We start from the raw sequence: 11,969 nt of genomic DNA on the forward strand, positions 1-11,969 counted from the left end.
GGTGAAGAGAGGCATGAGATCCAGGAATGTACTGAGTTCAGGATCTTAGTGCAGGACATGATAGAAAATAAAGAAATAGAATTTTATGAAGAGATTGAAAGCCCCGATGAGGGAAATATATGCACGTCAGAAGGAGAATTGACGACGTGGACCCAAAAAGTTAACTACCCCATGGTCATCATTTTACGACCCAAAAATAATGAAGTCGAAATGCAAATGGCGCCACGAGTCATAATCCAAAAACCCGTATCCTTTCCCTATAAGGATAGTAAAAGGGTTCCTTAGAACTATAATTGCAATGTGACAATCCCGGGAGAGGAAAACCCGGTTAACGCTTCAGAAGAAGGTCTAAATACGGGTTTTTACACACATAGTGGGAAATACTACAATCTAACGAATTTGAGAACGGAGTCCGTGAGAGGAAAGGCCTTGGTAGTAGAACAAAAAAAAAGAAAAGACAGCTAGAATTGAATCACCTATCAACGATCCGATAAATGAGAAAGAAACAAAGGAATTCTTGAAATTCCTTAAGCACAGTGAGTACAATGTTGTTGAACAACTGCACAAGCAGTCGGCTCGTATATCGATACTGGCTCTACTCTTGAATTCAGAAACACATCGCACTGCACTGATATAGGTGTTAAACGAAACCTATGTCACCAATGATATCTCTGCAAGCAAGCTAGACTACCTCGTCAACAACATAAGTGCCGACAATTCATTTTCTTCAATGATGATGAAATATCACCTGGAGGAATGGGATCGACTAAGGCCTTGTACATTACCACTCGTTGTAAAGGGTATACATTACCAGGGGTGTTGATTGACAATGGGTTGGCCTTGAATGTATTACCATTGTCCACACTGGACAAATTGCCTGTAATCAGCTCTCACATGAAAGCATGCCAGAATATAGTGTGGACATTCGATGGCATAGAGAGAAGGGTAATGGGCAGAATCAAAATACTTCTTTTGATTGGCCTAAACACATATGATGTGGATTTCATGGTAATAGATATTAAGCCTTCATACAACTGCTTATTGGGAAGGCTCTGGGTACATTCAGTAGAGGTGGTGCCTTCATCGCTACATCAAAAGCTGAAATTGGTAACGGAAAGGCGACTAGTGACGATAAATGCTAAAGAAGACATCATTGCAGCAATGACCAGTGACACTCCGTATCTAGAGGAAAACGATGAAGCAATCGAATGTTCCTTTTAATATTTGGAATTTGTGAATGCGTCATTCATTACTAAAGGGAGCAGGATCCTAATGCCCAAGATATCCAAGACCGCAAGAATGAGCCTACAATTTACTGTCGGAAAATGTGCTTTATCGGGGAAAGGATTATGGGGATATCTCCAAGGAAAAGTTAAAACACCGGTGCTGAAAGACAAAAGAGACCACTTTGGCTTAGGATTTAAGCCGAACGTGAGACAAAGAAAGAAAGAGCTAGAAAAAAAAGTAAGAGAGAATGAGGGCATGGTTGAACGGGGAGGAGATCAAATGGGAACCAATGATCTTCCCCCACATATCGAAGACTTTTGTGTCTAGAGGAATCATTCACCCTGAGTGGGGGACGCCAAAGAAAGAAATATAGAGTAAATTTTGGGAAACTTAAACATCAACGCAGTATCTGAAGAGGGAACTGAAGGAGGGAATTTGTCGGGCATTCACCCTTATGAGCCGGGGAGTGTTTTGGACAACTGGACTGCAGAAGAGATTCCTATAGTCTTTAGAACTAACACAGAGTAATATTCAAAACACACTTATTGCTCTAGGCCTAGGAGTAATAAGAGTTCTTTTTATGAAATAGACCTTTGTTCAAAATAATTATTTCAATGAAATGCATTTTTGCTATCATTTTTGAGCAGATATTTTTTTCATTCTTTTTATTTGTAATTACACTATGCAAATAATTATCCTTAGACTCTTTTGTCCTTTGGACTTTCTCTCAAAAATTCTTCATTCATGATCATATCATGCAAATAATTATTCTTAAAATCTTTCGTTCTTTGGACTTTCCCTTCACCTCCATAACAGGTCACCGGATATCAACGATATGAGCGATGATGCTAATGACTTAGAGTTTCTTTTTGAACGAGATATGTGTATGGATGATTCTCAGGATTTTGAAAATGATCAAGACTGTGACCTGTCTCCTGATTTGTTAAGGATGGTAAAACAAGATGAGAAACAAATCCTACCTCACAGAGAGTCGATAGAAATCGTAAGTTGGGAGAAAAAAAAGAAGTGAAGATTAGAGTCGGTATCGCCACGGAGACAAAGCGAGACCTTATTGAGTTGCTTCAAGAGTTCAAGGATGTATTCGTATGGTTATACCAGGACATGCCTGAGTTGAATACTGATATAGTGGTACATCGACTTCCCATAAAAGAAGAATGTAAGCCAGTTCAGTAAAAACTCCGAAGGATAAGGCTCGACGTCTTGTTAAAAATAAAAAAAGTCAAAAAGTAATTCGACGCTGGATTTTTAAAGGTGGTAAAGTACTCAGAATGGGTAGCCAACATCGTCCCCATCCCTAAAAAAGATAAAAAAAGTACAAATGTGTGTAGACTATAGAGATTTGAATAAAGCCAACCCGAAAGATAATTTCCCACTGCCTCATATTGACACCCTAGTGGACAACACAGCGGGTTACTCACTGTTCTCCTTCCTGGATGGTTTCTTGGGATATAACCAGATAAAGATGCATCTTAAAGACATGGAGAAGACCACGTTCGTAACCATGTGAGGAACATTTTGCTATAAGGTGATGTCATTCGAACTGAAAAATGTAAAAGCAAGATACCACAATGTCATAGTAACCTTGTTTCATGACATGATGCATAAAGACATCAAAGTTTATGTTGATGATATGATCGCAAAGTCCCGAATATAGAGAGAGCATGTACAAGTCTTGAGGAAATTACTCTTGAGATTGAGAAAATTCCAGCTGAAGTTCAATCCAACAAAATGTACTTTCGGAGCCAGGTCGGGAAAATTGCTAAGATTTTTTGTCACTGAAAAGGGGATCGAAATCGACCCAGATAAAGTGAAGGCTATACAAGAATTGCCTCCACCACACACTCAAAAGGAAGTTTGAGGTTTCCTAGGAAAACTAAATTACTTCGCACGGTTCATTTCACAACTGACTGAGAAATGCGACCCTATATTCCGTCTCCTTAAGAAACACAATCCAGGCGTTTGGGATAAAGAGTGCCAAAAGACTTTTGACAAAGTCAAACATTATCTATCTAATGCCCTAGTACTGATGCCACTTAGCCTAGATCGATCATTGATATTGTACTTGGCAATATTCGTGAACTCCATGGGATGCGTGCTTGGTCAACATGATGAGTCAGGAAGAAAAGAAAAATCTATATACTATCTTCGTAAGAAATTCACCGAATGTGAGACAACATATTCACGATTGAGAAGCTATGTTACGCCTTAGTCTGGACAATCCAAAGGCTAAGACGGTATATGTTGTAATACACCACCTGGCTATCTCGAAACTAAACCCTCTGAAATACATGATGAAGTCAACAGTTTTGAACGGAAGGATGGCCCAATGGAAAATTCTGCTTTCCAAATTTTACATAGTCTATGTGAACCAAAAGGCAGCCAAAGGGAGTGCAATAGCAGATTTTCTAGCCAATAGAGCTCTAGAAGATTACGAGCCTTTGAACTTTAATTTCCCGAATGAAGATCTAATGTATGTTGCGACCACTGAAGAAGACTCTCAAGAAAGTCATCATTGAAAGCTAAACTTCGACGGAGCCTTAAACATCATGGGTAACGAAATTGGGGCAGTCTTAATATCCCTAAACGGAGATCATTATCCCTTCACTAGTAAATTAGATTTTGATTGCACGAACAATATGGCAGAATATGAAGCATGCATCATGGGCATCCGTGCAGCTATAGAGCGTGAGATCAAAGTGCTAGAGGTATATGGAGATTCTGCACTAGTAATCTATTAGCTCAAAGGTGAATAAGAAAAGAGATCCCAAGTTGATAAATTATCGAAGGCTGGTTCGGGAGCTAATTGAAAAGTTTGATGACATCACCTTCTGCTATCTTCTACGAGATAAAAATCAAATGGCTGATGCTTTGGCTACCTTGGCTTCAATAGTTAAAGTGAACAAACAAGAGGATGTGAAACCTATCCAGATGAGTATCTATGAGACTCCAGCTCATTGTTACAGCATCGAAGAAGAAGAAAAGAACGATCACCCTTAGTTCCACGATATACTACGATACATGAAGAATCGTGAATACCCTAACCAAGCAACTGAGATCGATAAAAGGACGTTGAGAAGACTGGCCAATGACTATGCCTTAGACAGAAAGATCCTATATAAAAGAAGGAATGATCAGGTACTGCTAAGGTGTGTGGATGCTGTCGAGGTGAAGCAAATCTTGGAAGAGGTTCATGAGGATGTCTGTGGGATGCACGCTAATGGTTTTACAATGGCCAGACAAATTATGAGATTTGATTATTACTAGTCCACCATATAAGGGAATTGTATTAATTATGCCAAGAGATGCCATAAGTGCCAAATCTATGGAGACAATATTCATATGCCTTATTCACCTCTTCATGTTATGACTTCTCCATGACCTTTCTCAATGTGGGGCATGGATGTGATTGGGCCAATATCACCAAAAGCTTTCAATGGACATCGATTGTTCTTCGTGGTCATCAATTACTTTACCAAATGGGTAGAGGCCAATTCATATGCCAACGTCACGAAGTCAGCAGTCAGTAAATTCTTAAAGAAAGAGATCATATGTCGATATGGAATACCAGAAAGGATCATATCGGACAATCCACTGAATTTGAACAACAGCATAATAGCGGAGGTCTGTAGCCAATTCAAGATCAAATATTACAACTCATCACCATATTGATCAAAAATGAATGGTGCAGTGGAAGCAGCTAATAAGAATATCAAGAAGATTGTGGGGAAAATGACTGAAACTTACAGAGATTAGCTTGAGAAGTTACCATTTGCCCTCTATGCTTATCGAATGTCCATCAGGACCTCCACGGGGCAACACCTTTTTCTTTAGTCTACGGAATGGATGCGGTTCTGCCTATCGAAATTGAGATTCCTTCTCTCTGAGTTTTGTTAGAGGTAAAGTTAGATGAAGCAGAATGGATATAGTCGCGATACGATCAGTTGAATTTGATTGAAGAAAAAAGGCTAAGGGCTATCCGTCATGGTCAGATGTACCAAAAACGGATGATGAGAGCTTATAACAAAAAGGTTTGCCCAAGAGAATTCAATGAGGGAGATCTGGTTTTGAAAAAGATCCTCCCAATACAAAAGGATTTCAAAGGGAAATGGATGCCAAACTAGGAAGAACCTTATGTGGTAAAGAAGGCTTTTTTCAGAGGAGCACTAATCTTAACTGAGATGGATGGTAAAAACTTGCTAATCTTATGAATTTAAATTCAGTCAAGAGTACTTCACCTTAAAAAAAAAAAGAGGGAAGAGGCTAAGGCAAAAACCCGCAAAGGGCGCTTTGAGACCAAAGGGGTTTTGAATTGAAAACCCAAGAGAAAGGGCAATTCAAATTTTTGATCAAAGGTGGGGCATGCAATAGTCTTGCTACACCGGAATTAACAAAGAAGAGAGATGTTGCATCTTGAAGCATCAGCAAAGTCTTCTAGGTCTTCTAAACACATGGCGAGTTCAAATGGTCTTTGAGAAGTTTTGGGCAGAGAAGCTCATACTACAATATCCGGGGCACCTATTTTCATATTATTGACCTTGTATTTTGGAAAAAATGCTATCTTGATTAATTTATTCTCATTTTGTACTTTAGTAAAATTTGTTGTCATGATTAATTCATTTCGAGCTTTGCTCCCAATAAAATTCCATCTTGTCCGTGGTGATAATCTTTTTCAAGTATTTTTTATTGAAATAACGATTATTTGACTGATAATATTCACATAAAAGAAGTTTTGCGTATTATTCTGAGAAGTTTCTAAATAGTATAAGGACCTGAAACAAGACTATTATTTAGAACTCACCAAACTCAAGAGTTGGAAATATTTGAGAAAGAAGAGTTTAAATTATGACTATTTCTCCGGGTTCTGTGTCAAAGATATTAGCTGAACAAGAAAATAAGACATTGCGTCAGTGATAGAACCTTGATGAACAATAAGCAATGACAATCCAAACATTGAGAAGGGATCATTCTCATGACATTCTGCATTCATGCAAATATCATCGATACACATCTAGTTAGGGGCATTTGATTCATTCTGATCATAACATCCTAATCATTTGGAATAAGCATAGGCCCCTGAAATCGATTCTACAGGTCATGTCCCCCAGAGGACGATGTAGCAAGATTGCTGAAGACAACAAATCTCATTTCCCTGAAGTAGCAGTGAAGCAAATTGAAGTTGAAGATCTTACCTCCCTGAAGTAGCAGTGGAGCAGATTGAAGTTGAAGATCTTATCTCCTTGAAGTTGCAGTGGAGTAGGTCAGATATGGCGAATCTTATCTTCCTAAAGTTGCAGTGAAACAGATTGAAGCTGTCGAAACCACCCTTTTTATTCAAATATTTTAAATTTTAAAAAAGGAGGAAATCGACTATTTGGAAAATAGAAATATGGAGTCGCCGCCGATCTTTTATTTTAGTGTGATCGGTTCAATTAAAAGATAAGGTTAGTTTAATAAAACATTTTTTTGGTTTATTAAAACGGGATTTTGGTCTTACGAAAATGTGAGAAAATGGGTACGGGAGTCGGTTACGCATGAGGAAGGATTAGCACCCTCACTACGCCCAAAATTGGTACCAAATCGATTAAATACTGTCCTTATGTCAAAGCTTAAATTTTTTTTTTTGAAATATGGTTCTTATCAATAACGTTTAAATAACCCGAGTGGGTTACCAAAATCTTCTTGTTTCGACGTTCGAAAGTCTACAATTTGAAATTAACAAAAGGATGCCCAACTGTTTGGTCTAACGAAAAATCGAAACCCAGCACAGTAGGGCACGATTCCTCGAATTTCCAAATATTGTCCATTGCCTTACCTTAGAAAATAAGGGTGAGATTCCGAAGGGATCCTTGATGGTTTTGAGCAAATGAAAAAGCGCAACCCAGCACGATAGGGCTCGATTCTCAAATTGCCAAACATCGAACATCACCTTCGTTTTGAAAGGTTTCTTTAATAATTATGAATAAAGACCTAAAGGAATACTCGATTGTTTTGAACAAACGAGAAATCACAACCCAGCACGATAAGGCATGATTCTCGAATTGTCAAACACCGAGTATTGCCCTCATTTTAAAGGATTTTTAGAAGAGCCGAGTGAAATTTTGAAGGGATATTTGATTATTTTAAACAATCGAGAAATTGCTACCCAACATGTTAGGGCACGATCCCATGAATTGTCAAATACCAGATATCGCCTTCGTTTTAGGGACTTTAAAAGACACGAGCGAAATTTTAAAGTGATATTCGATTATTTCGAGCAAATGCGAAATTGCAACCCAACACGTTAGGGCACGACTCCGCGAATTGCCAAACATCAAATCTCATCTTCGTTTAAGGGATTTTAAAAGATATGAATGGAATTTCGAAGGGAAATTCGATTATTTTGAGCAAATGCGAAATTGCAACCCAACACGTTAGGGCACGATTCCGTGAATTGCCGAACATCAAATTTTGTCTTCGTTTTGAAGAATTTTTGGATGAATACTTAAAAACATATTAATTCGATTTGAAATAAGATGACATTAATCGTAAAAAATTGGGTTTTATAAAACCGCATTTCAAAAGTCAAGTAAAAAACGATGAATGGGGTAATGGACATGTATGAGATACGATCAACTAACAAACTGGTAATTAAATATAGCTAACTTAAAAAATGCAACCCGATTACAATAATGCATGGTGAGTAATTGATATAATAATACAATGACGAAAATGATAACAATCACACAAGCAAAACAATACATACAATAATATGCCACGATAATGTACATAGCATGATATAGAATAACGAATGCAAGATATAAAAACAACATAGCAATTAGAAGCCAATGTGCTATAAAACGGTTTTAAAATAACAACGAATAAATGGACCCATATATATAGGTTGACAAATTTGCATGAAAACTAGGGATAGCTATATGATTTTTAGAATAGATATTATTATAGAATAAAAATTTGAATCAAGTTGCGTGTAAAATGTTCTAGACACAAATGCATTTAAAAATTGACAATGTACATAATAATTTAAATAATGTATATAATATGAAAGAATGATAAAGGTATATGACAAGATATAATGCACTAAATAGATTTATAAAACATGTATACATAAATAACTTTTAAAAATAATTATTTGTAAAGACATAGAAATACCTACAAGCTTAAATTAATTTTATAACAAATTGTATAATGGACTTAAGAACATGCTTATATATATACAAAGAAGACTATATGTATGAAACACATGGATTTAATAATATATATAGATCAAATGTAGGTATCAATAAATATACATACATAAATAATGGTTACTTAGAAGATATATTACGTAGGACTATATAATGAAATTCAAGAAAAATTTGAGAAATCATGTGTATAAAATAATATAAGGTTAATAATATATATACGAAATAAGTTAACTTTAATATATAAAAAATATGCTCATATGTACAAAGTATGTTTTTTTTAAGGAGTATCTAGTTAAAAATGACCATATACATAAAAAAAATAATTTAAATGACATATACACCATATATATATAAAAGGATCGAATATGAGGATAAAATATAAATATGTATATAAAAATATATGATTTTTTTTAAATGAATGATAAAACGATTTTAAGGATACATCAAGTTTTAAAATGGGAAAATATGTAACAACACAAAACAAGTAGTATGTATATAAAATAAATAATATATGAAAACCTTAGATTAATAATAAAATAATTTAAAAGCGAAGGTTACGACAAATTTTAAATTAATATGGAAAAATGGCTAGAACTTAAATATGTACATAAAAATATAAAATAAATAATACACAAAATGATTTAAAATTAGTTTATATGATTTTAAAATAAGTAACAAACATGAAAGTTTGAGATAAACAAAAAGATGAAATAGCTAAAACAAACAGTATACAAGTTAGTAATGTAAAAATAATTTTAAAATAAATATCAAAAGAAGAAGATTAAAGTAAGCATACATGAAATAATATACATTAGTTTAAATAAATAATGCATATAAATTAAAAAATAGTTTAACGTAAATAATATATATAAGAATACTAATGCATAAGAGTATTTAGATGAATAACATGAAAAATTTAACAAAGGAAAGTGGAAGAGAATTTTAGAATAAATAGACATATAATAAAACAAATAAAGCATATATCCAAATGCAAGCATAAAAATTACATACGAATATAAAGTAAATTTGATAACATAATTCAAAACCATATGTTAAAACAGTTTAAGAAAAAAAATAAAATTAAAAAAAATGAAGAATTACATGACTAAAATAAGCAAGCTCAAGTGAGCTAAATACGAACTAAAAAGGTTAATTAATAAATAAAACAAACTGTTGAAAACGAAATAGGGACTAAAGTGCAGTGCTCGCGAATGTGGGATGATTAAAAAATGTAAATAAACCAATCCTGAAATGAGACTGAAATGAAATTGACACAAAATCCTTAGGCCAAATTTAAAAAAAGAAAAACAAAATGAACAGGGGCCTAATCAAACAGCAGCGCAAAAGGGAAGGACTGGCCATGCAAATAACCCATTTTAGGCGGGAATGTGCAGATCCTTACCCCTTTACCCAAACAAAGTCGTTTCATTTATCATTAAAACTAAAAGAAACCCATGAATGGCAATCTGCCATTTTCTTCAAACAATTGAAACAACACCCTAATCCCCCCCTTTCTTTAGTCGATCCTCAAAGACCAAGCCTTAGCCACCATGCAACCACCACAAACGGTGGTCGACGGATGGTAGATTACCCCATTCAAACTCGTTTGAAGCCACGTTTGAAGTTCTAGCACTTCCAACCGCAAGGAATCAAAAGAAGGGAGTCCCCACCTCCGTTGGATTTAGGCTTTAACGGAGAAGAAAACTCCGACAGTGTCCCAACGGTTCAGGTGAGGCTTTCCTCTTTATCCTTTTCCCTTCTTTTATTTTCTTCTTTGTAAACGATGCAAGAAATGAATAAATAGTAAATAAATAAAGAAGAAACAGAGGAACAGTAAAGAAGAAAAAAAACGAAAATGCTATCAGATTTCCAGAAAAACCACCTTTCAATAATCTCTTTTGTATTCAATCCCTTTGATTTTTTTTTCCTTTTTTTATTTTGATGTGAAGAACGAAAAGGAAAATAAAAAGATCAAGAAAAAAGAACGTAATAAACCCGATATTCAAAGCAGGAAATCACCTTGCTCTCTTTTTTACTTTCTATTACTTCTGTATGCGTGTGTTCGTAACCCTTACAAGGATCAAAAGCTTGGCTTTTTATAGCCGAAGAAAAGAAAAAAAGAAAAATAAATGAAAAACGCCCTTTTTCAATTGCTGTTTTGCTATTTTTTGTTTTTGTTTGCTGCCGTGTGGTTTGTCCTTTTTGCAGGTAGAGTATGGACGTGCGTTGGCCCTTGGCGTGAGGCGTACGGGGCTGTGTTGTCGTGGTTGTTGGAGACTGGGGCGTACGGAGGCGATGTGGTTGCTGCTTGTGAAGGCTGCGACGCGAGGACCCTTCTGCCCTAGGGTTTGCCGAAGTTTGGCTTGGCTTTCGGGCTATGGGTCATGTAACTGGACTAATGGGTATTGGGTCCTCTGTAACCTTAGTGTTTTGGGTCTGTTCTTGTAGTTGGGCCACGGGTCTTGGTAATTGGACTGTAAAATTCGACCGTGGTTATTTATATTTTATTTTTATTTATTTATTTTTAGGTTTCAATGGGGCCGGGCAAATTGGCCTATTTACAGAAGCCACCAGCCTTATCTCCCCGAAGTAGCAATAGAGCAGATTGAAATTGAAGATCTTATCTCTCTTAAGTAGCAGTGGAGCAGATTGAAGTTGAACATCTTATCTCCTTGAAGTTGCAGTGGAGTAGATCAGATATGACGAATCTTATCTTCTTGAAGTTGCAGCGAAGCAGATTGAAGCCACCGGCCTTATCTCCCTAAAGTTGCAGCGGAGTAGACGGAAGTCACAAGTCTTATCTCCCTAAGATGCAGCGAAGCAGACTATAGATAGTGAATCTTATTTCCCTGAAGTTGTAGTGGAATAGGTTAAAGCTACAAGTCACAAATCTTATACTTCTGAAGTTGCACTAGATTAGAGCGAGGCTACTTGAAAAAGATGAAAAGAAGCGTCGAGACTCAGCAGGTCCAGAAAAAATTAGCCCTTTTATAATTTTTGCTCCATTCTCGTTACACGACAATGAGGAAAGAGGGGCAGCTGTAATGAGCCTATTTTGCCCAGTACCCAAAATTGAAACAATAAACCAAAATAGTCCAAAGTCCATTTACATCAAAAGCCCAAACAGCCCAAATTACATTTAACCCATGTTACAAACAAAACTAAAATCCTTAACCCAATTCCTATTGACCCAATAGGCCCAAGAGACTAAACCAATTCAGAAGCCCTAGGGTTTCTAAACCATCCTAGCGCCGCACCCCTACGTGCCTCGTCGACACGTCCAACGCCCGAAGCTCAGCTTCTCTTGTCCCGTTGCACCAAAATGAAAGCCCTCCATCATTGACCTTCCTTCTTAACCTGCAAACACACTAAAAAAGAATGGAAACAACAACACACAAAGACAGACAGAAAAGAAACGAACAAAAAAGAACTACCATGTAATCGGCTATAAAAAGCCCCAAGTATTATCAATGTAATTTTTTTATAGACATCCGAATTCAAAAAATATCAATTGAAACAGAAGAAAAAATTGATAAA

General features: G+C 36.1%; 1 long non-coding RNA gene across 1 annotated transcript; it reads left to right on the forward strand.

Moving 5' to 3' along the window:
• Nucleotides 1-9,729: 9,729 nt before the first annotated feature.
• LOC107935040 (uncharacterized) lies at nt 9,730-11,969 on the forward strand. The gene is made up of 2 exons (XR_005926500.1): nt 9,730-10,834; nt 10,961-11,969. It is a non-coding gene; the product is annotated as an uncharacterized lncRNA (long non-coding RNA).

The sequence above is a fragment of the Gossypium hirsutum genome, chromosome A01 (assembly GCF_007990345.1).
Source record: "Gossypium hirsutum isolate 1008001.06 chromosome A01, Gossypium_hirsutum_v2.1, whole genome shotgun sequence".
Classification (NCBI taxonomy): Eukaryota; Viridiplantae; Streptophyta; class Magnoliopsida; order Malvales; family Malvaceae; genus Gossypium; species Gossypium hirsutum.